Raw genomic sequence first — 24,165 nt, 5'->3', positions numbered from 1 at the left:
TATACATATATATATATATATATATATATATATATATATATATATATATAGTTCCCTATCAGAAGCCTGAAACACTATAAGCTTGAAAATCAAAATCCTGAAACCAAAAGCCTGAAAATTCAAAATCCCATAAACCCAAAATCCTGAAACTCAAAATCCTGAAAACACAAATAATGCTAATATGTCACTATAAAGACACTAATATCTACCAACTGACCCTGACCCTAACCCTAACCCTAAGGTCCGTCAATATCGCACACTCACCTGACCTGCGCCCTAACCCTAACTCACTTAAACCGCCCCAACCCCAATATTTGTCACTATTGCATACATGCCTAACCTGCGCCCTAACCCTAACTCACTTAAACCGCCCCTAACCCTAACATAAAACCAACCGCACACTCACCTGAACCCAACGCATGACCTAACACCACAGGGCTAACAATAGCAAAGCCACAATAACGTCAGTATGTCCATTTTGTGTTTTCAGGATTTTGAGTTTCAGGATTTTGGTTTTTTGGGATTTTGAATTTTCAGGCTTTTGGTTTCAGGATTTTGATTTTCAAGCTTATAGTGTTTCAGGCTTCTGATAGGGAACTCTATATATATATATATATATATATATATATATATATATATATATATATATATATATATTTAAAAAAAAAATATATATATATATTTAAAAAATATATATATATATATATATATATATATATATATACCTTTCCTGTAACTAGTGTAGTCCAGATTCAGATTTGCTGTATCCAGGACTGTATGTAAGCTTCTGAGCCCCCCAAGCTTTCTGTGTTGGAGGGAAGCCTTCTAGCTTATCAGTGGGAGTGGTAAGCACTAGGTAACCTATCTACCACATAAGGAGTGGTTCTGGCCCAGAAATTGTAGTTATTGGCCGTTTGGGCAGTTTTTCCATCTCTCTCAACTTTCTGATTTAAATGCCCGCATTTGCACTTGTTTCCCCCCTTTCCTGTAACTAGTTTAGTCCAGATACAAATTCTTAGTTTTAGCACTTGAATTTGCTTATTCGTGATCAGCACTTGTTCAGAATTTGTAAGCACTAAATAACCTACTAATTACTACAGCACTCAACCTTCCTCATTACATACAGGAAAACAGTTTTGGTACTTACTTTCCTCACTTATCTAGAGGAAAATAGTTTTTTTATTCAGGCATGTCCAAGGGTCAGCCCCCAATGTTCTCTCCTGTCTATATGATGAATCTAGGCTTCTAGGGGTAATGTAGAAATTGCCTCATGTACACAGACAACCCTCTCCTCCTACCACCCAACACAACAACCTGTGAGAGATGCACTTATCTAGCCAAACTGGAGGTAAAGCTCTCTTCAATCAAGACTGAACTTGACAGTCAAGAGGAGAAGGTAAACACTTGCACCACACTACACTCATCACATAGTCTCACTAAATCTACACCACCAAAATCCACACATAGAAACACAAAAACATTTGCAGAGGCTCTCAATAATAATCTGCTCAAGCAACAGAGACCTCCAAAGCAGAAATGCAAGCAACCTCCACTCCTAGCACAACCCAAATGACACATAGCCCACAGACTCAGTGTGCCACTCAACCACAGCCAATAAGGCAAAACAACATACCCAACACACTAATCATAGGTGACTCTATAGTCAGGCACACTGATGTCCCACTCACCAGGCTAAACAAGGAGAAGGTTACTGTCAGCTCCCTGTCAAGTGACAGGATCCGCCACATAAGTCATTCCACAATAAGTACAAATATGACTCTGTCATTGTCCATGTTGGTGTGAATGACATGAGATGTACCTCCCTGGACTACATGAAAAGAGACATGGAAGAGCTCTCCGATCTTGTAGCCCAGGCAGGTATGACCCTAGCCCTGAGTAGCATTCTGCCATCACCCAGAATTATGCTGCAGTACAAGGACAAAATGATTGACTTCAGCTTCTGGTGCCATTCTAAAGGGATCCAGTATCTGTCTGCCTGGGATTACATGGTCGACAGACCATGATGCTTTGCCAGAGATGGCCTGCATCTGTTACCCCTGGGATTCTGGATACTGGCTAAGGTTCTTGCCTCCCCTATAGTGCCTTTTTTAGGCATGGTTCAAATGACAAATTCACCACCGTAACAGGAACAGGTAAGCAAAAACTGAGGGTGATGCTACTCAATGCTAGAAGTCTAAATCTCAAAATGCACTCACTCGAGGCACTCCTTAAAATGGAGAACATCGATATCTGTGCAGTGACTGAGACCTGGTTCAAGGCTCCAGAGAGCACCCCTGCACTACCAGGCTATAACTCATACCACACTTTTCGGCCATGTAACCTGGACCGGAACACCAAAGGTGGAGGTGTGTCCATATTCATTAAGGATATCCACACTTATAGGCTAGTTGCTCAGCATAATGCAGCCGAGGTTATCCAAGTGCAACTAACTCTGGGCAAAACTGCAATCCAAATTGTAACTTGCTACAGATCACCCACCATGCGCCAGGATTCCCACTCTTCTTTTCTTGATGTACTGGAAAATATTAGGGTTCAACCAAACACCCTAATAATGGGAGATTTCAACTACCCCACCATTAACTGGGAAAACTACTCATGTACCAACTCCTTCGCTCAACGCTTTCTGGAATTCATAAACTCCAATGCCCTGGATAAACTTATCCACACCTCCATCAGGGCCAACAATATCCTAGATCTAGTCATTATCAACATGAGTGACCTGTGTTCCACACCTGAAGTCAATGCCTCATTGGTCCGATCCGACCATAAGCTAATTACCCTAGATATCCACATCCTGCCCCCACTCCCCATTAAGGAAACCATGGTAAAAAATTTCTCCAAAGCCAACTTCATGCTTCTTAAGACAGAAGTGATGAACTTTATGACACCCATGCAGATGGACAGTACAGTTACGACTACTGAATCCTACACAATTGCACTTTATAAGCACTTACATGAGTGCATGGATCGTGCTATCCCAAACAGAACCAAGACGTTATCCTCCAAAAAAAGGAAGCCAATCTGGTGGTCCCCTGTCATAAACAAACTGTACAACAGAAGGAAGAAAGTGTTGCAAAAGAGAGTAAAATTCCATGAGTGGAGGAGCTCCCTGGTCAGCCTCAGTAAAAAGCTGCGATCCCTGCTAAAATCCACCAAAGCTAGTTACAAAAACAAAATCACCACTGATTCTAAAGACAACCACAAAGCATTCTATAGCTATGTCAAGAATCTCAATGGCAACACTCAGATCTGCTCTGCATTACAGCACAATGGCACTAAATATACAGACCCAACTGATATTGCCAATATCCTGGCAGATAGGTTCAGTGATAACTTTACCCACCTCTCACCCATTAAAGAGCCCATCTCTATACCGGAAGAATGCAAAGTTTCTGTAATCACGGCTGCACAGGTAAAAACCACACTCTCCAAAGCCAAGAACACAGCATCCATGGGACCAGACAACATCCCAGGCTTCGTTCTACATGAACTACAGAACAAACTGGCACCCCACCTAAGTACCATGTTCAATCATAGCCTCACCTCAGGCTTTGTGCCTGCTGAATAGCGCACAGCAACGGTTATCCCACTCCACAAGAGGGGAGCCACCATGGACCCTGGGAACTACCGCCCCATTAGCCTGATGAGCCTGGTCTGCAAGGCCATGGAACATATCATCATGGAACTTATAAACAAAGACATTGGTAATCTCCAAACTCTGGACCCCACTTAGTTCGGGTTTGTAAAAGGCAGATCATGTCTCCTAAACCTGATAGACTTCTTTGAAGCAGTCACTAAAGCCATAGACAAGGGTAAGGTGGTTCACACAGCCTATCTAGATCTTGCCAAGGCTTTTGACACCATCCCCCACTCTGGAATTATAGATAAACTCACTAAACTAGGTATAAATTCCTATGTCACAAGATGGCAGAAAAAAGACAGAAAATCCACCCAAGGATGGCCAATCAAGAAATCCACAAGTGTTCCAATTAAAATGTAGTCCTTTAATACAAATAAAACTTCGACTTGAAAATAAAATGAAAAATAAAAAAGCTCAAAACTGTCTCTTGAAGATATCCGATAAGCACTTTCGACTGTTGTCTTCCTCAGATTGTATGTTACAAGTTGGGTTGCCAACTGGCTCACTGACAGAACCCACACTATGAAAGTAGCAGACTCCATATCCGACTTCAGACCAGTGACAAGTGGAGTACCACAGTGTTCAGTCCAGGGTCCTCTCCTGTTTGATATCTACTTCTCTGAAGTACAGGCTAACACAGAAGGTCTTTGGCTAACAATGTTTGTAGATACAGCTGAGGAAGTAAACATTGTAATTCTGAAAAAAATAAGTTGCAGGACAAATGAAAATGCAGAAGGAAGAATGAACTATGACTGGGATTCAGAAACATTTGCTGCATTGTGGTAACCAGTTGTGTGAGATGACTGGCCATGTGCAGGGTGTGCGTGATTCAACAAGAGCAGTGGAAGCCAGGCACATATATGCCCAGTGGGGGTATGATCAGATGGTAATGAGTAACAGTATTCAAATGACTGACTCTGCAGATACAGATAAGGGAATACAAGATTGCACCCTGATTCAGCATCAGTGACCACAACAAAATCCTCATACACTTTATTACAAGCCGGGATGTTGTGCATCACCACCTTTGGAGGCGCTGTGTCACCTAACCATGATTAACATTTTATGAAACTGACATTGTAGACCAGTACCATGTGGATAAAGACATCATACAAGAGCTAGTGGATGAGTCAGTCTCAGCTCCAGACCCATGGACTGCCTATCCCTGTGGATACTAAGGTATGTGTGGTTTGCACATACTAACTACAGACTCTCCAGTGACCAAAAGAGGACACACTGGGGTATCCCAGGCATCAGCCTCAAGGATATTCCACTAGTTCCTAGGTGCCATGCTACAGCATGTGTGGAAACATTTGTGGATTCCACTTAACACAGTGGGAGAGCCAACATCATGTGGGATTTCAGTAGTAAAGCCTACTTCCTTGAGGTGTTGGGGGCCATAGATTGCACCTACATATAAATAAATCCCACCTGGTTACCTCAGAAGAAGGTATGTAACCTGTAAGGGGTACCACTCCACCAATTGCCAGGAGGTCTGAATGCACAGAGTATCATGCACAATGTGTCTACAGGCTACTAAGGTCATTACCATGACTCTGAAATATTGCACACATGTGATCTTTACCAACAGTTTGTGAGCAATGACTTTCCCCCAGGAGCTTCTTATTGATGATGCTGGTTATGCCCTGGAAACCTGTCTGATGACAACCTTAAGAAATCCATGAATGGATAGACCAGGGATACAGCAATGCCCTATCATAAAGCTGGGTCTTTGTTCAGTTTGTGTTTGAGTGGCTGAAGGCATGCACTTGCTGCTAGGATATATCTGCTTGTGCCCTGCAGTATGACTCTGGCACACGGGGCTGGATCCAGCACAAGATGCCCGAGGCAACTACCTTGGTCTTAGTGCTGGCTGGATGGTCCAGTTATACAAAATTAATTAAGCAAAAAAAAAAAAAAAACAAAGTTAAAAAAAATATTGCTTAATTTCCCTGATGCCCACCTCCCAAAAAAACAATTTCCTGTTCGGAGTGCCAGCCCCATGCTTATTGTCTGAAAGCATCAGCCAATGAAAGCTGGAAACAGAGCAAATGAGAGAATTCTGGAATTGGTGCACATAATTTGAGTGGAGCACTTCTATTTTGCATGGTGAACAGGACATAGAAATGGTCAGGTATGTTGTCAGCAGTATAATTTTTGGAAGTGTATTCTCAAGTTTTTGCAGCAGCATTTTTATGTGTGCAGTCATTTTCTGAATAATACGAAATAATAGCAGGTTTTCTTACATTAGCAGCAACTCAGCATGGTTGCCAAACATTATAGTAGCACAGCAGCTCAGTGTGTGTGTGTGTGTGTGTGTGTGTGTGTGTGTGTGTGTGTGTGTGTGTGTGTGTGTGTGTGTGTGTGTGTGTGTGTGTGTGTGTGTGTGTGTGTGTGTGTGTGTGTGTGTGTGTATGTGTGCGTGCGTGCATGCGTACATGCGTGTGTGTGTGTGTGTGTGTGTAAAAATGCCCCATTCAGTAATGGGGCTTGCCCAGAATTAAACCATGTAGTTTAGGTACCTGAGGTAATAGTCTTTATCCAACTGCGAGACCCAGCTTTTTTTTTTCTTGTTTTTTTTTTTTAGGTAAATTACTCAAGACTGTAGTCAGTCAATGTCAGTCAGAGTTACAAAGTGTTTGTGGTTCACAAAATACGTATTAATGCAAAACCTTTTCTGTTAACCGTTTAAGTGATTCAAAGCAGTATGCTCTTTTCTGTCTCCAGTTTTGCAGAACATCTTTGATTTTGCTTCTTATTTATGCCCTATCCTTGAGCAAGTCACTTAACTAGACAGAGTTCTGGGTCAAATGGGAATTTGGGCTAGGCTACCCAAAAGTCTCCAAAACTGCAGGCTTAGTAACGACCTACAAACTAGAGTAGTTATGATGTAAAGGAAGGAATTAATCGGAGTGAAGAGGAGCATAATCTTAGGATACAATGCTTGATTTCCTTAATCCTGACAATGTGTTCATTACTTAGCTGCATGAAATCTATGAGTTTATGTTAATATTTAGCTGCAAATACATTTTTAATTTAGCTTTTTTTTTTTTTTTTGCAGGCATGCAGGTGTGAAATGCATTGTTTGTGCAGATGAGTAAGGCTATGAGCTATTAAAGAGCTGCTTGCTGTAGTGCATGGTTTGAGTCCCTCGATCTTTGTTTTGTCTTCTGTGTGACTTGGCCAAGATACTTCACCCGACTGTACTCCTGAAAAGGAACAATTAACTCCAGTGGGCTGTTCCAGACTGTTAGCATATGTGGTATACACTTTATTTTTAATTCCTGCACCCTTCACAGCGATGTTAATTTGTACTTCATTTTATGCTGTTGAGTATGAATTCCAGGATGTTTCTGAGTTTCTGACAGATACCTGGGCAAAGTCTTTAGGAAACCAAACTATTTGAATACATTTTTACACTTTGAAAGTTCCCATCCTTTTCATCAAAAGAAAGCTGTGGTGAAGGGACAACTGGTGAGGGCTGCTAGAATGACCTCATTAGATGATGAATTTGAAGTTGAATGCCATATCCTTAAAAATATGTTTCTTAAGTAGGGGTACCCACTTGAGTTAATCCAAAATTAACTCATGAAGTAAGTAGGAAGAGAAAGTCGGGCCATCTTAGACCAATTTTAAATAAGGGATTCCCCACGGGGATCAGCAACTGATGACTGATAACTTGATTGTCGTAGGTAATACAAGTGTTGCATATAACGTTACTTTTATTACCCCCTTTTCTAGTGATTCTGATATAAAGAAAAGTATTTTAATAAAAAATTGGGCTTTAATAAGGGAAGATGCATCCATTAGATCTAAAATTGGCGATAACCCAAGGGTGATCTTTTGGAAGGGGGGGGTAATATCAAAGGGTTTTTGGGAAGAACAAATGCACCCCTAATCCATAATCCAGGGATGACCAAATGTGGACGGTGCCCGTATTGTAAATTTATTGAAGTTACAAACTCCTTTGAAGTGCATAATATGATTTATAAACTTAAAGGAAAGTATAACTGTAATTTTATGGGAGTAATATGCCTGCCAGGTGTCAATCATGTACTTGTTTGTATATAGGAAAAATGGAGTGGAATTTTAGGCAATGTATATATGAACACCAATATAACATAAGTAAACTTCTATTCTACTTCTCTGAAGTACAAGCCAACACTAAGGTACTCTGGCTAACAAAGTTTGCAGATGACTGCAAACTGGGAGCCATTATAGAATCCCCAAATGATGTGGATATTCTGCAAAAGGGCCTTACAGAAACAGATGTCTGGTGCCAGAGCCATGGGCTCAAGCTTAATGCCAAGAAATGTATAGTTATCCCTTTTGGAAAAAAACATGTACCCATAAACTACCACATAGGAGGCAGGACACTAAACATCGAAAGTGTGATGAGAGACTTAGGGACACAAGTGGACAGTGGTCTCACTTTCGATAACCACATCGCCACAACAGTCTGGAAATCTTTCTATGTGGCACACCTCATCACTAAGGGCTTTTCATCCAGAAAAAAAGAGGTCATTGTCCCACTGTACTCTTCCCTCATTAGACCCATTATAGAGTATAATGCCCCATTTGGTATGTACCTCACAAGACATCTGCAACAGCTGGAAAGGCCACAGAAATACCCCACTAAAAGAATCACAGACCTAAAGCAGATGCCATATGCTGACCATCTAAAAAAACTCCAGCTATACTCTGTGGCATATCATCTACTCAGAGACTCTTCTTAACATACAAGGCCATGTCAAACTCTGAGCTGTTGGACATGCTCCACTTAAAGAAATCCCAATCCCTCAGAGCCACACGCTCCAGAGGTCTAAACCTTATCATCACAATGAACAAAACATGCTGGAGAGATAGGTTCCTGACCCAGAGACTCCCCATACTCTGGAATAGACTGCCCATACATGTCAAGCAGAGCGCCTCATTGGACCTCTTCAAAAGGAACCTTGATGATTGGATGGGAGATAGGAAATTCACCCCAGGGATCATGTCAGTCGCACTGCTAGACAGGGGCCCAGAGAAGTAAATATTGTGGGAAGACATATCCAGGGAGTTGTTATGGCTAGGCTTGCATAGGCCTTAGGGCCGATAGCCTAATACCAACCTATGAACCTATGAACCTATGAACCTATGAAGAAAATGCAAATAACATCCTAGCAAAACGCATTATAGAGTACCAAGACCACCACTTTCGATACTTGGTGATCAAACAAATAGAAAAAAACATTAGAGGTGGTCCATGGGAATTAAAATTAGTGGAAAAGTCACTCCTCTGGCAGTTGAGGTTAAATGCCTGTGCTCACCCTGGATTAAACGAATATTGTTCTTTGGGTATATTTTAAAATTGAAATCCCTTGAAAGATTATTGAAAAATTATAAATACGAATTTAAGTATTTAATTCTGTAATTGGAATTTTGGATGGGATTTTTTAGGAATGGTGAAATTTAGGTGTTTGAATATATACTTATATTTATATTTATATTATTATAATATATATGTAGCATATAATTTAAAGTGATTTAATTTTAATTTAATTTTAAGGAACTCTGTAGGTGTTTCTTTAAATGAGTGATGTGTATGTGATGTCTTTTTTAGAGGGCGCTATTTAAATTAAGTTCTGTGGGATTAAGTTTGTCTGAAGAAGTTCATTGTATTTGATTGAAGAAAAGTGCTTACAAAGAATAAATTGCCAAAATGGAGTTAAGTTCAGAGTGCCTTTCTTTAACACCCCTGCTTGTTGTTTTATACATTTGGTGGTTGTTTTTAAAACTCAGTTGCTTTAGCATAAACCGCTATGTCACCAGGTGGATATCCAGCTGACTTACAGACAGAAGGGTCTATATTACATAGCCGAAGTTTAATAACTTCGAACACGGAATGTTCGAACCATCCTGTTCGAAGTTAAAAAACTTCGACTATGAATAAAAAACAAAAAAAAAAAGAAAAGAAAACAAAATAAACTGTTGTAAGCAGGGAGGTAAGCCCCCCTGCACCCCCCACACCTCCCGCTACTTAAATATACCAACTCCAAGATCACACCGCATTGAACAAAATGGAAACCTCCCCTTATGAAGAATTTCATTGAAATGCTCAAACTTCTGCAAATTCGAACTTATGGTCTTGACCATATGAGGTTTGAACTTGCAGAAGTTCGACTATCTGTTAGGAACACCAGACAGGATCCAGGAAGTTAGAATTGGTGAGTCCACCTCTACAAAGAGGCCAGTCACCAGAAGATCAGTCCTGGGACCACTCTTTTTTGGCAACTACTTCTCTGAAGTCAAGGTCAATGTTAAGGGTCTCTGCTGACCAAATTTTCAGATTATTGCAAACTGGGAGCAGTCATAGAATCCCCCAGTGACACTAATGATGTCACTCCATATCACTGTTGCAGTATTCTTTACTAAAGGGATTCCCTGCCGAGGGTATTCCAACGTCCTGTCAGTATACCAAAGCCTTAGGATTTTATAGACATTGTCCATCATGCTTATGCTCCTAGCTCAAGGCATAGGGCATAAAAGTGACTTATGGAAGTACATACCTCAGAACTTCTTTGCCGCCAGTGCAAATACCATCATTGATCATCGGTCTAAACGGTCCTTCTTCTGTACTGGTTACTGAGCTGTATTTCAGATAATTACCCCAGTGAGGTTTCTTGTTTTCTTTCCTCCTTTATAGTTTTGTGGGTTTTCATGTCATCCATAAAGGGAAAATGTCAGTGTGAGAGGCAGTTTTCCCATAAGGATCATCAAGACCAGTGTCTTTTCTGTTTGGGTGCTTCTCATGACCATACACAGTGTTATACTTACCAAGTGTTTGTCCCCAAGACCGTGTGTAATCATTTATCCTCCTTGTCCATTTACTTCAAAAACCAGTGTCTTAAATTGTTGGAGCAGGGTGTTATGGTGGAATCTGAAGAAACCTGACAGATGTTACAAGGTGCATGATGAGTGTAAGTTCCCTACAAATGTCCTTCTGCTGACTCTTCTGTAGTGTCCGTTTCTTCTGACAAACCCTCTAAACTTTTGCTATCTTCTAAACTTCTTCCTTCAGACTGGAATGGCTAGGCAAGAAGGTATATACTTGGGCTATTAATTACCAGACCCATATGACCAGGTATGTTGTAGCCCTTCTTTTGCGGGCTTCCCAGGCTATCTCAGACCTTCCTGATTCTGAAGGAAAGGCCTTGGCCCTTTCTTTGCTGGGTTCTACCTCTCAAGTAGCCCCCACATGCTATTAAATGTAGTTATGATGCAGCTGATGCCTTCTCTAGAGTGGCTGCTTTTGGTTCTGCTTTGAGACGTTACTCTTCACTTCATCTCCAACCTTTTCCTGATGATAGTAAGGCTGAACTGTTGGATTCATCAGCTGTATCTCAACCCAGGACTTCCTTTTCAGCCCCCAGTCCCTTCTCAGGAACTTTTCCAGGATGCCTCAGACACATAGTGGGGAGTCTCTTTCAGTTATCAGAGGTCAGACCACATCAACGTCAGGAGAAATGAGAGCTCTCTTTTTTGCCCTTCAGGCCTTTCATTTCCTCTTTCTTCCAGGACATCTCAAAACCTTCACAGACAACACCACAGTGATGTGGTACATCAACAAGCAATGGATGACACGGTCCTACCTTTTTTGAAGACTAGTTCTTCAGGTTTGGGATCTAGCTGTCCAATATCAAGTGACTCTTCAAGCTGTATACATTTCTTCAGAGCAAAATATACTGGCAGACTCTTTAAGCAGGTCCAAAACACAGACTCGTGAATGGATGCTTCAGAGAGCTGTATTTCTGGACATTGTCCATCAGTGGGGTACTCCTCTGGTAGATCTTTTTGCCTCCCCTTTGAACAGACAACTTCTTTTTTATACCAGGCTCCCAAGTCCTCTGATTTGGAAGATGGATGCCCTATGTTTTTCTTGGAAGGGGATGTTTCTTTATGCCTCCCCCCCCCTCCTCTGATTCCAAGGATCCTGCTCAAGATAGAGCAGGACTCCCCCAAAATTGTGTTGGTAATTCCCTTTTGCCCCAGACAGCATTGGTTCCTACTTCTTCTGCACCTAGTCAGGGGCAATCAGCACAATTTACCTCACAAGGTGAGTCTACTCATACAAGACAAGGGTTTTCTGATCCATCCTCACCTGTCCATTTTTCAACTGACATGGTGGGTGATAGGGTTTTATCCCTTTTAGGCACCTTTATCTGAGGACGTGCTTAGGATTCTGCAGAAGGCCAGGAAACCCACTACTGGGAAATTCTATATGTCCAAATGGAAGAGATTTTCTGTTTGGTGCCTTGCTCGTAACCAGGGTCCACTTTCTACAGAGATCCCTCTGGTTCTCTCTTATTTGTGTAAATTGCTCCATGCTGGGTTAGCAAATTCTTCTGTTAAAGCTCACCTTTCAGCTATTTCTACTTGTCTGCCATTAACTCTTCCTCTGGTCTCTAGCAATATCTTAAAGCCGTCCTTTATATCAGACCTCCCAGGAAGCCTATTCCACCTTCCTGGGACCTTAATTTTGTACTTGAAAAATTGATTAAGGCTCCTTTTTAGCATGCGGCTTCAGCTTCCTTACAACATTGTACATGGAAAACTGTTTTTCTTTTGGCCCTTATTTTAGCTAAGAGAGTATCTGAACTCCATGCTCTTATGGCTGTTCCTCATTTTTTAGTTTTCCATAGGAAAAGAGTGTCTCTTGTACTAATCTTTCTTTTATACTGATTTCAAATGTGATTCCTAATGCTACTTGGGCTTGCATGCTGTCAATTATATCTGGTCTGTGCCTGTGAGCTGATTGTTTGTGATGTCCTGCATATGCTAATACTATTTAAACTATCTTTAGTCTGAATTAGCAAATCGTGTCTTAGTTTAGCAAAGACACGCTAATACTATTTAAACTATCTTTAGTCTGAATTAGCAAATCATGTCTTAGTTTAGCAAAGAATTGTTGCTGATTGTTTGTGTTGTAGGGCTAACGTTAAATTCACTGAGTGTTGTCCTACACACGCTAATGCTATAGCGCTACCTTTAGTTTCATTTAGTAAAAGTGCACTATATTCTTTGCAAAGGATTTATTTTTGTTGCTCTGCACTGATAACTGTGACTCCCAGTGAGATTGGGAATCATCATTTAAGCACTAGCCTTACCCGAATAGTAGACCGTTTCTAGGACACTGCTCACATAGGGTCCTACATGGCTTCCCATCATTTAAATCCATAGTCCCCTTGTAACAAGCATCTTGCTGTTAATGCTAACGCTATTTACAGCTACCCCTACCCTCCTTTAGCGAAATGTGGTAAATTGAGATGCCTAGTGGGAGTAGTAAACTTTATTATAAGACTAACCAACCTGCAGATATAGCTCATAGGACACTGCACGTTGATCTCTCTACATAGCTATTTACCAATGACTTAAATTACTAGCCTCATACCTATGCCATATCTCCCTTCTAACCAGCATTTATTTATTTTTTTTACTAGCCCACATCTTACAAGTTACCGCATAGCTATCAGTTGGCTGGATGTACTTTGCTGGCGTATTTCGACCCTATACAGTCGGAAAACACTGCAATGCTAGGTTCTGACTGTAAGCAGTCTTCAAAAGACTACCATTGCTAGCGACTACAATATACTTGATTACAGGCCATGCTTAACATTGCAACTCAAGGTTTTCAATTTATGCTGCCTGCACATACCTCCCCTAATTAGCAACAGCAATATGATGTACTGTATATAGTTTCTAAAGAGCAGTCTGTAATTTCTCTTGCTTCTTTCCTCCACAAAAGAAAAGTGAAGGTACATGATTACCTTAACTAGTGATTTCTGGTTACTATCCTTTGGGCTGCTGTGTACTTGAAATTGTCTACGTTTACCCTGTACATTCTGATTACTATCCTTTGGGCTGCTGTGTACTTGAAATTGTCTACCCTGTACATTCTGATTGCTATCCTTTGGGCTGCTGTGTACTTGAAATTGTCTCCTGTACATTCTGGTTACTATCCTTTGGGCTGCTGTGTACTTGAAATTGTCTACGTTTACCCTGTACATTCTGGTTACTATCCTTTGGGCTGCTGTGTACTTGAAATTGTCTACGTTTACCCTGTACATTCTGATTGCTATCCTTTGGGCTGCTGTGTACTTGAAATTGTCTACGTTTACCCTGTACATTCTGGTTACTATCCTTTGGGCTGCTGTGTACTTGAACTTGTCTATGTTTACCCTGTACATTCTGATTGCTATCCTTTGGGCTGCTGTGTACTTGAACTTGTCTATGTTTACCCTGTACATTCTGATTGCTATCCTTTGGGCTGCTGTGTACTTGAACTTGTCTAGGTTTACCCTGTACATTCTGATTGCTATCCTTTGGGCTGCTGTGTACTTGAACTTGTCTATGTTTACCCTGTACATTCTGATTGCTATCCTTTGGGCTGCTGTGTACTTGAACTTGTCTAGGTTTACCCTGTACATTCTGATTGCTATCCTTTGGGCTGCTGTGTACTTGAAATTGTCTATGTTTACCCTGTACATTCTGGTTACTATCCTTTGGGCTGCTGTGTACTTGAAATTGTCTACGTTTACCCTGTACATTCTGGTTACTATCCTTTGGGCTGCTGTGTACTTGAAATTGTCTACGTTTACCCTGTACATTCTGATTACTATCCTTTGGGCTGCTGTGTACTTGAACTTGTCTACGTTTACCCTGTACATTCTGATTGCTATCCTTTGGGCTGCTGTGTACTTGAACTTGTCTATGTTTACCCTGTACATTCTGATTGCTATCCTTTGGGCTGCTGTGTACTTGAACTTGTCTATGTTTACCCTGTGCATGTGCCCTGTATAACATAGCCTGAAGTTGTTATGTAATGTGTAGCTTTGCTTGGAATGGTGTTTTGCTGCTATACTACATAGAACATTTATGTTTTACATGTTTGTTGTTTTACATAGTATATTAATGTATTGTTTTCTCATACTGTCTTTATTGTAAGCCAGATAATCTTTTGTTTACTGTGTTACTGCATTGCATTTTACTGATTCTACTACTCTATCTCCAGTCACTACTTCCTTGCTATTTTGCTACATCTTACCCCCCACTCATATAATACTCACTTTTCTCAAACCTGACTCCAACCTGCACTCTCCCCCATCCCTCATACCACTCAAAGGTCTCCCCTCACTGAGAGTTCCTCTAACTCCCACACAACCACCCCTCCCATACCCTACTTTTCTCCAAATTGGCTATAACTCTCACCTACCCTCAATTACTAACCACTGACACTCATCCAGTTTTATGAATCTTCTTCTCCCACATCTCTCACAACTTATTATTTGTCTTCTTTTTCTAGGATTATCGAGCTACTTCAGCATCCTCATCTGTCTCTCTCTCTCTCTCTCTCTCTCTGTCCCTTTCTGGCTGAAATACCTGCAGTCAAGTCTCTCCCAGAATATATTCCTTCCAGTGTGAAATCACTTAAGTATGTCCACCTTATCTGAAATAAAGTAAAACTGCTATAACCATTCTAGGATAACCCCGTGGTAGCTACTCTCTAACTCACCAGTAAACTGCTCCATGTTGTTTCCCTTATCTCTGCACTTGTTCTGCTCTCCCTTGGTCCCTACTTCCCATTTCTACTGTTGTACTCATATCTGAGTTTTACCTCTTTGTCTCCTAGACATCTCCTCCTCATAATCTGCCTCCCCTATCCAGCTGCATATCTTACCTCTCCTGTAAACCCAACCTGGCTATTCCTTCCTTCTATTATACTTATATGCCCTACCTTTACTCCCACTGAAACCACCTCAGGTCAGTTAACTCTGATTCTCAAGCTGAAACCTCCACCCTCTCCTGCTCAAATACCTTCTATCTGATTGTTTTCTGGGCTTCACCCGATGGGTGTAGCCCCGCTCCATTCACCCTCGCTACACTCGGGCTCACTTCGCTCCCCTACCCTACCCTCATTCCCATCCACCCCATTACAATTTCCTTTATACCAACCTCTCCCTCCCCTTCCTGTTCTACCAGCCTCACAAACACCGCCTCCTGCAACATAACCACTCCCACCCACAAAATCTGTCAATCTTCACTATCTTACCTTATACCATTTAATGGCTTCCCCTTCTGGTCCATTATATCAAACTCTCTCCAATATGGATTACCTTCTTATTCCCACAACACTCCTCTTCATACTATCCTCCATGACCACCTACCACTTCCATCTTCAAAACCCACCCTTATGCACTCCTACCTCCACATATCATCCACAAAACATCTTTCCTATTACTTATGCTATCTCTCAAGCTATATTTACCTCTTCCACCATATTTCTGTTTAAACACTCCATCCTCCAAGTCCATACACCTACCTATAAGACTAAGTCATTGCTATATAAACTCCAACTACATACTGCCACACTTTCCATTCTTAGAAAAAATCTACTCTGCTCTGGAGACATCCATCCCAACCCAGGCCCAACTCTCACTCGTACCTACCTGACCCCTACCAGACCCACCTCCTCCACAATCTCCACACAAATTCCTCCCCATCCACAACACCATGTAGAGAACCTAGCCCCATCACAAAACCTGACTATTCTCTCAATAAATATTCAGAGCCTAACAAACAAAGTCACTGAGCTCCACAGTTGGATGGTTCATACTACCCCACACATTCTCTCCCTATCAGAAACTTGGCTAAAGCCACAAATCTCTGACAGCGAAATACTTCCACCTGGCTATAGTATATTTCGCTCTGACAGACTTACTAAAAAGGGAGGTGGAGTAGCTATATTATACTCCAACGGCCTAAATATCTCACCTTATCCCTCACCCATACCTAACTTCTACCCAGCAGAAGTTATAATACTAAACTGCCATTTGAACCTTCAAAAAAAATTTACTGTTGCTTCCATCTATCTTCCTCCAGGTAACAATTTACCCATCCTTGAAAGCATTTTATCCTAGTTCTCCCAAACCATACCATATGAAACCCTTATACTAGGTGATGTCAATATTGACTGGTCAAAACTCATTACTGACTCACCCCAACTCAGTATCCACCTATATGGCTTCCACCAAATGATCTCATCCTCTACTCGCTTCCACAAAATGTCATCATCAAGTACTACATTTGACTGGATTCTTACCAACTCTCCCCACCACTACCATAATCCTACCACCTTACCTGACTCCCTTAGTGACCATCTCCCTACCTCTATCTTAAGATACTACTCTCCAGCACCAAAACCACACCTAACTAGAGACTGTCGGAAACTATCCAATTTCAATTCCACTCAATTCAACTCTATTCTCACTAGTATAGACTGGACCATCCTAAAACAAATCCCACTAGACGACGCTGTAAGTATGTTTAACAACATATTTCTGAATACTCTAGACTCCCTAGCTCCTTCTAGGAAAATCAGAATTAAATCTAATTTTTCTCCATGGCTATCTAAAAAAACAAAGTCACTAATGAAACCACTGGACAGTGCTTGGAAAGCCTGGACTAAAACAAAAGAACTCCCCCTCCTTCACAAATATAGACAACTAAGAAACCTATCAAAAAACATACTACATTAGATAAAAAATCTTACTACACCTCTGCACAGCTAAGCAACTCATCTAACCCTCGTAAATACTGGTCAACCCTGAACAAAATCCTCCACTCATGCAGACATTCTAACCCCTTCCACTACCCAGACTCATCTCCTGAAGAAACCGCTACCCTCCTAAACAAACATTTAATTGATACCATCCAGAATCACGTACCCACTAAGCCAAACTTAACTTCACAACCTACAGCACCCAACACTCAAACCTCAACTCAGTTCTCCTTTCAGCGCATTTCTACCTCTTATATTAAATCTTTACTTCTTAAGCTCAAACCCTGTTCTACCTCCACAGACAAATTACCACCTACCTTCCTTAAACTTGCTGCTGACTCTATTGCCTACCCTGTCTCTGTACTAATAAACAGATCAATTCTTGAATCAAGTGTTCCTACTTTGTGGAAATCCTCCTTCACTATACCATTACATAAAGGAGGGAACTCAACTGACCCCGCAAACTACCGACCCATTGCCATTCTACCCCCCTTCTCTAAGATACTAGAAAAATGTATTCACACACAGCTTCTTAACCACCTTATCAAACACAACCTACTCACCCCACCCAACATGGATTCCGTCCCAACCACAGGACTACCACTGCCCTCCTTTCCTTCACTCACACTATTGCAGAGGCAATGGATAGCAATAAGCTTGACTCTTGTCTCTTCCTCGACCTCTCAAAGGCTTTTGATACTGTTTCTCATCCTTTACTACTATCCAAACTCTCAAACCTACACCTATCCACATCCTTCCTAGCATGGTTCACCAGCTACCTAACCAGAAGGCAACAATCCGTCAGATGGCTCTCATCCATCTCCCCCATCCTTCCTACCCCCACTGGTGTACCCCAAGGCTCCATCTTAGGTCCTCTTTGTTTAATATATTCACCAATGATCTGTCTTCCTCCTGCAAAGAGTCTTCCCTCATACAATATGCTGATGACTCCACACATATCTATCTCCAACAACATCTCCAAGCCCCATACCTCAACCCAACAAGCCTTCCTTTCTACTGAGCAATGGCTATCTGACAACCAATTGATTCTAGACCCCAAAAAGACTAAGCTCCTGCTCTTCCTTCCCTGATCTCTTGCTCATCATAAAGCATCATTTTTCATCAAATCCTCGAACAACAAACTATTCAACCTGATACCCATACAAAACTACTTGGGGTCATAATATATGACAAACTTCAATTCAACCTCCACTTACTCCAATGCATAAAGAAAACACATCAAAAACTAGATCTACTTTATCAAAACTTTCTCACCCCAGAGGCTAGACTGACACTTGGACAGGCACTACTCCTCCCCTCCCTCCTTTACGCTGCCCCCATTCTCACCTCTGAGGCTAGACTGACACTTGAACAGACACTACTTCTCCCCTCCCTCCTTTACATCGCCCCTATTCTCACCCCAGAGGCTAGACTGACACTTGGACAGGCACTGCTCCTCCCCTCCCTCCTTTACGTCACCCCTATTCTCACCCCAGAGGCTAGACTGACACTTGGACAGGCACTACTCCTCCCCTCCCTCCTTTACACCACCCCTATTCTCACCCTTGAGGCTAGACTGACACTTGGACAGGCACTACTCCTCCCCTCTTTCCTTTACTCCGCCCCTATTCTCACCAACATACAAGTCACCACCCTGAATAAACTCCAACAAACCTATCACAAAATAGCTAAATTAATCGCCAACTTATCATACAACACACACCATTGTATTGCATAAAACTCTCTCCAATGGCTAGAACTCCCCCAACAACTGCTTCTATCTCAATTTCAAATACTACACTCTGTTCTCTACAAACCCTCTTTGTGTCCATCTCTCTTACCCTTAGTCTCTACCTATACTCCATCCTGGACCCTCCGGACATCGAGCCAACAGCTACTTGACATATATCAACCAAACAAATCTATTGGGAAAATACTGTATAAACATACTGTCACCAATGCCTGGAACAAACGCCCCCTTAGCCTATGGTCCATTACACACTACACCCAGTTTATAAATTAACTAAAAACTTTTCTACTTAACTCCAAGACTTGCTCTTGTCATAAACCTACCTAGTCTTCCTCTCCTGTCTCACACTTTTCTACACACCATTCTCTTAAAAAAAAAAAAATTTGATGATAGAACTTCACGTATGTATTTTATGTATTAACAGCTTTGTAATTGTTCTCTTCTGTACTCAACTTTGTTATTGTTTGTATTCAACTTTGTTATTATTAACATCTTTGTAAATCCTTCAACTATGTTAGTACTATACTACTGCATGCAATCAATATACTATTATGCAATGTTCTGGAGCTTTTCTCCTCGGGTCTCCACTGAAAATGGGCGAAAAGCCCAGTTGGACTAACCCGGTTAACAAATGACAGTAAATAAATAAATAAATAAATAAATAAATAAATAAATGTTATGTCCAAATGGTTAATGAATTGTCTCTTAATTAGTCTATGAATTTGCTTTCCTTTTTTCCTTCTCTGCAGTCGCTAGTGAGAAAGTTCTTCAGACCTTCAATTTGCATAGACAGCTCAGATATTATTTAGATAAGACTAAGGCCATTCACAAGTCTAAATAGCTTTATATTTCCTTTCATCCCAGATCTGTAGGTTTGGCTGTTTCTAAGCAAACCATTTCCTCCTGGATCTCTAAGGCCATTTCTTTTCGTTACTCTTTTCATGGGAAAAAGCCTTTCTACCTCCGTAAATGCTCATTCTAACAGGGCTGTGGCTTCCTCTGGTGCTTTTTTTTTTCAAAGGATTGGATACCAATTGCATCCTTGAAACTGTTACTTGGACCTCTGCCCATATCTTTACTAAGCATTACAAACTGGCTGTTGTTTCCAGAGCAAGAGATGGCTTTGCCAGAAATATCCTGCATTGCTTTCTTGAGTTCTCTTCTGGAACTCCTCCTCCCAAGTTTCCTCTTGAGCTTTGGTACTCTCCCATATAGTTAAGAATTGTACAGCAGTGATATGGAAGGACATAGTACAGTTGTATAAACTCACCCATTGCAGTAGATGCCCTTCTTTTCACTGAAGCAGTATTCACTCCCTCCCTTCTTCCCCTTCAGCTCTGATCTTTCCCTTCTTTCTTCCTGCTTGGAATTGCTTTCCTTTTTCTCCTTCTAGATGCACATGTTCCTGCTAATTCCTAGGACTGTTGTTCCTCCTAAAGCTATTCATTTCTGAGGTATGTACATCCATATGTCACCTTTATACCCTGTTCCTTTAGTGGGGAGTCTACATGTGACATACAACATCTATAAAATCCTAAAACGTTGGTATACTGGCCAGACATTGGGCTGTTCTTGGCAGGGAATCCCTTTAGTGAAGAATACTGCAACAGTGATGAGAAGGACATCTACTGTTATGTTAATATTTTATGCAACTATACTTTCTTCAAGAAAAGCTGGCACAGACAAATAATTTGTGTCAGAGCCATGGACTAAAACTAAATGTTAAAAAATGCATCAGAGTATCCTTCTGGAACTCAGCCACCCCTGGTAACTATCATATTGACAGCACACCTCTAAGAGTTGGTTGACTCATCAAGAACGTGGGGACACACGTAGGTTATACTATACCCTTTGACCCTCATGTGTCTATGGCTGTGAGGAAATCATTCCATGAAGTGCAACTTATAAAAAAAGGTATGGCATCTAGATCCATGAAGGTCAATGTTCTACTGTAATCGGCATTCATCAGACCTATTATTGAGTGCAGTTCCCCTTTGGAATGTACCAAACCGAGCACATTTGGAATGTACCAAACTGAGCACATCCAACAACTTGAGCATCCACAAAGGTTCCTCACTAAAAGAATACAAGACATAAAAAACATGCCTTATGCAGATTGCCTGAAAGCCCTATCCTCTGTTTTCTGTGTCCTACAGGCTGTTGAGGGGTGATCTATGTCTGGCAAACAAGGCATCATTGGACCCCACTTGAATAGACTTGCGGCACATCCACAAAACAAATAGCATCAGAATTACCCATTCTATAGACTTAAATCTTGCCTGTGATATAAATTGGACCTGCTGGGGAGACAGGTATGTATCCCAAAGACTACCCCTTCTCTTGAACAGGCTCCCCATCCATGTGAAGTAGAGTTCCTCCCTAAACCAATTCAAGGGTAACTTGGGCAGTTGGATAGGAAACAGGAAATTCATCTCCAGTTTGGCACCCTATGTCTCTAATGGACATAGGCAGCCTGTAAATAATTCATCCCCCAGGCCCTTGCTTTTAAATTTTTCATCACTCAACTCCCTGCTTACATCTACCAAGGGTACCAGAACTTGTCAGAGATTTGCGATGCATGGCTAGGCTTAAAAGGACCCCAGTGGTCGTTAGCCTACTACACACCTAAGAACCCATAAACCTTTGTAGTCATTGTTACTTATTACTGTGGTACAGTCTTCTCTACAAGATCGGATTGTAAAGGATTTCTGTATTTAATTAAAGACTGTTAGTCTGGCAGTTTGTGTATAGGACTAATGCCCTGACTTCATAATTAGGTGATTCTTGTAGCAAGAGTGCAGTGTCTGAATCTTTCCACCTTTATTTACCTACTGTGTGACACTGAGAAAGTCACTTACCAGCCAATGCTGTGCAGCAATTGGGATTTTTGGCTAGACATTTTCTATTACATAGCTGATTTAGTTCAGGAAATGTTACAACAGTATCACCAGCACACCATTTTAATGCAAGACAGGCAATTTATTCTTCATGGGTAGCAGATACTACATTTGTAGATGAAGCACTGAAATGCAAAGTTGTTTGCCAGCATCAGCCGCTGCATTAGTAATAGTTTTGCTTAATGTGGGATTATTCAGATGACTTTTTTTCTGCAGAGATTGTGCATATTGACTTAGCATATGTTATCAGGTGGTTAATATTTCTTATGTTCTCATAAATGCTTGTCTATTTAAACTGTGATACACAAGTTGGATCTTATGGTATAATGCTGGCAATCTTTATGCTGTTTCATGTAGTTCATCCAAAGATACCAATAAAGTACTTGTAATGTATTTCTTCATAACAATAAGGGGTGCAAACAGTCGAAATGGTTCTAACTGCATGTGACAGTGTGGGCTTTCTGTGGATGAAAGTACCTTGCTGTCATCTGATCGTTCAACAGTCGTCAATCTGCTTTTGCAGGACTAGTGTGCATGTATTTGCACGAAGTGGGAATACTTTGGCTAGTGTGTCTTTGTGTGAAACACATCTGAAGTATGTGATGTTGGTCATCTTATTCTTATTCTTATTATTATTACTTTTTTTATTTTTATTTCGACAGACATCTGAGAAGGATGCAGTCACCAATTTAGCTATAATTGCTGGGTTTGGGAATGCCTGTGGTTAAAAATGTGTGACCCTGTTGAGCTGATAAAGTTAAAAAGTCAGTCTGTCTTTGCAGGACTAGTGTGCTTTTGTGTAAAGCAAACTGCAATACTTTATATGGCCATTTTTATCACATAGTTGATAAAGCTGCCATAGGTGCTGAATACAGATATTGCTAGATTATAATGATAGCAGTTTGAATGACCTTTTATTGTTGAAATGTTCTGAAATGGGTGCTTTTGTCATTATTGGTTCATGTATTTTTGTTTCATTGCTTACTGGAAAAATGTTCAAAACTACACATCTAAAACACACTAACAAAAGTTGTATTAAATGGGAAATATACTTTAAAACAATCAAGAACATGAATCAAATAATACATCATTTATGCATGATCCTAAAACTGGGTGCAGGGAGCTCTGGATTTTAAGACAGCCTGGGACCAAGGTACCCTTAATCTGCCACTGGTCAGATGAACTTTCAGTGAATGTGAGTTTCACTGAATTTTAAGTGAATGTGTGTTTCAAGGAAAGAGATATTTACTGTTGCTCATCCTAAGTCCGTGTTCAGTGTGAAACTCTTTTGTTTTGCAAATGGGAATCAGTGTTTGTGCAATAAAATCTGAAATTAAATTGTTAAATTAAATCCAGATATCTGCAATCATTGCAAAAGTAAAGAAGCAAACAGTCTGTAAAATGACAGGTTTGAACAGTGTTTATGTTAGTTGAGGAGAGACAGGCAAGTAATGGGACATTGGAATGGCTGTTGGGGGTGCAGGTCCATTACCCTGCCTAAGGGACGATTTGACCATGATTCCACTCTGCTGATACATGTGCTAATATATTCTCAGTGTCTGCAATGTTGCACAGCATGATGCCTAGACAGTTGCAGCAGAGAGGCCAATTGTAGGATGGACATCGCCTAGCAAACCATGTGGTATAGGCTAACCAAATGAGGAGTCTGGGAGGACCAAGCTGTAGGGGATAGACATGCTAGACAAAAGTACAAGCAGTATGTCGTGGCACTGGCAAAGTGGCAGCATCTACCACATAGCCTTGGCCCATAATCAAATACATTAAAAGTGATGCATACAAACCCAATGGCAGACTATGCTTACTCATGCATAGACTGGAGGCACGTAACATAAGTAACCCTAGTAATAAAGTACAAAGGGGAAGGCACAGTTATCAAATGCACAGGTAGGGGAGGGAGGACAAGTGTGTGATGCTTCCCACAGGGATATGTATGAGTGTCATAGAAAGTGAGAACTGTGTGCATGAGATGTAGCTGTAGGACACTACTGCAAAAGGCTGTGTGTGTGTGTGTGTGTGTGTGTGTGTGTGTGTGTGTGTGTGTGTGTGTGTGTGTGTGTGTGTGTGTGCATGTGTGTGTGTCAGAGCTGTAGGACACTACTGCAAAAGGCTGTGTGTGTGTGTGTGTGTGTGTGTGTGTGTGTGTGTGTGTGTGTGTGTGTGTGTGTGTGTGTGTGTGTGTGTGTGTGTGTGTGTGTGTGTATGTGTGTGCGTGTGTGCGTGTGCATCATACCACTCA

Source organism: Protopterus annectens, chromosome 16.part0 (genome assembly GCF_019279795.1).
Source record: "Protopterus annectens isolate FY-2018-M chromosome 16.part0, PAN1.0, whole genome shotgun sequence".
Taxonomy (NCBI): Eukaryota; Metazoa; Chordata; order Ceratodontiformes; family Protopteridae; genus Protopterus; species Protopterus annectens.
This window is presented reverse-complemented; position numbering follows the sequence as displayed.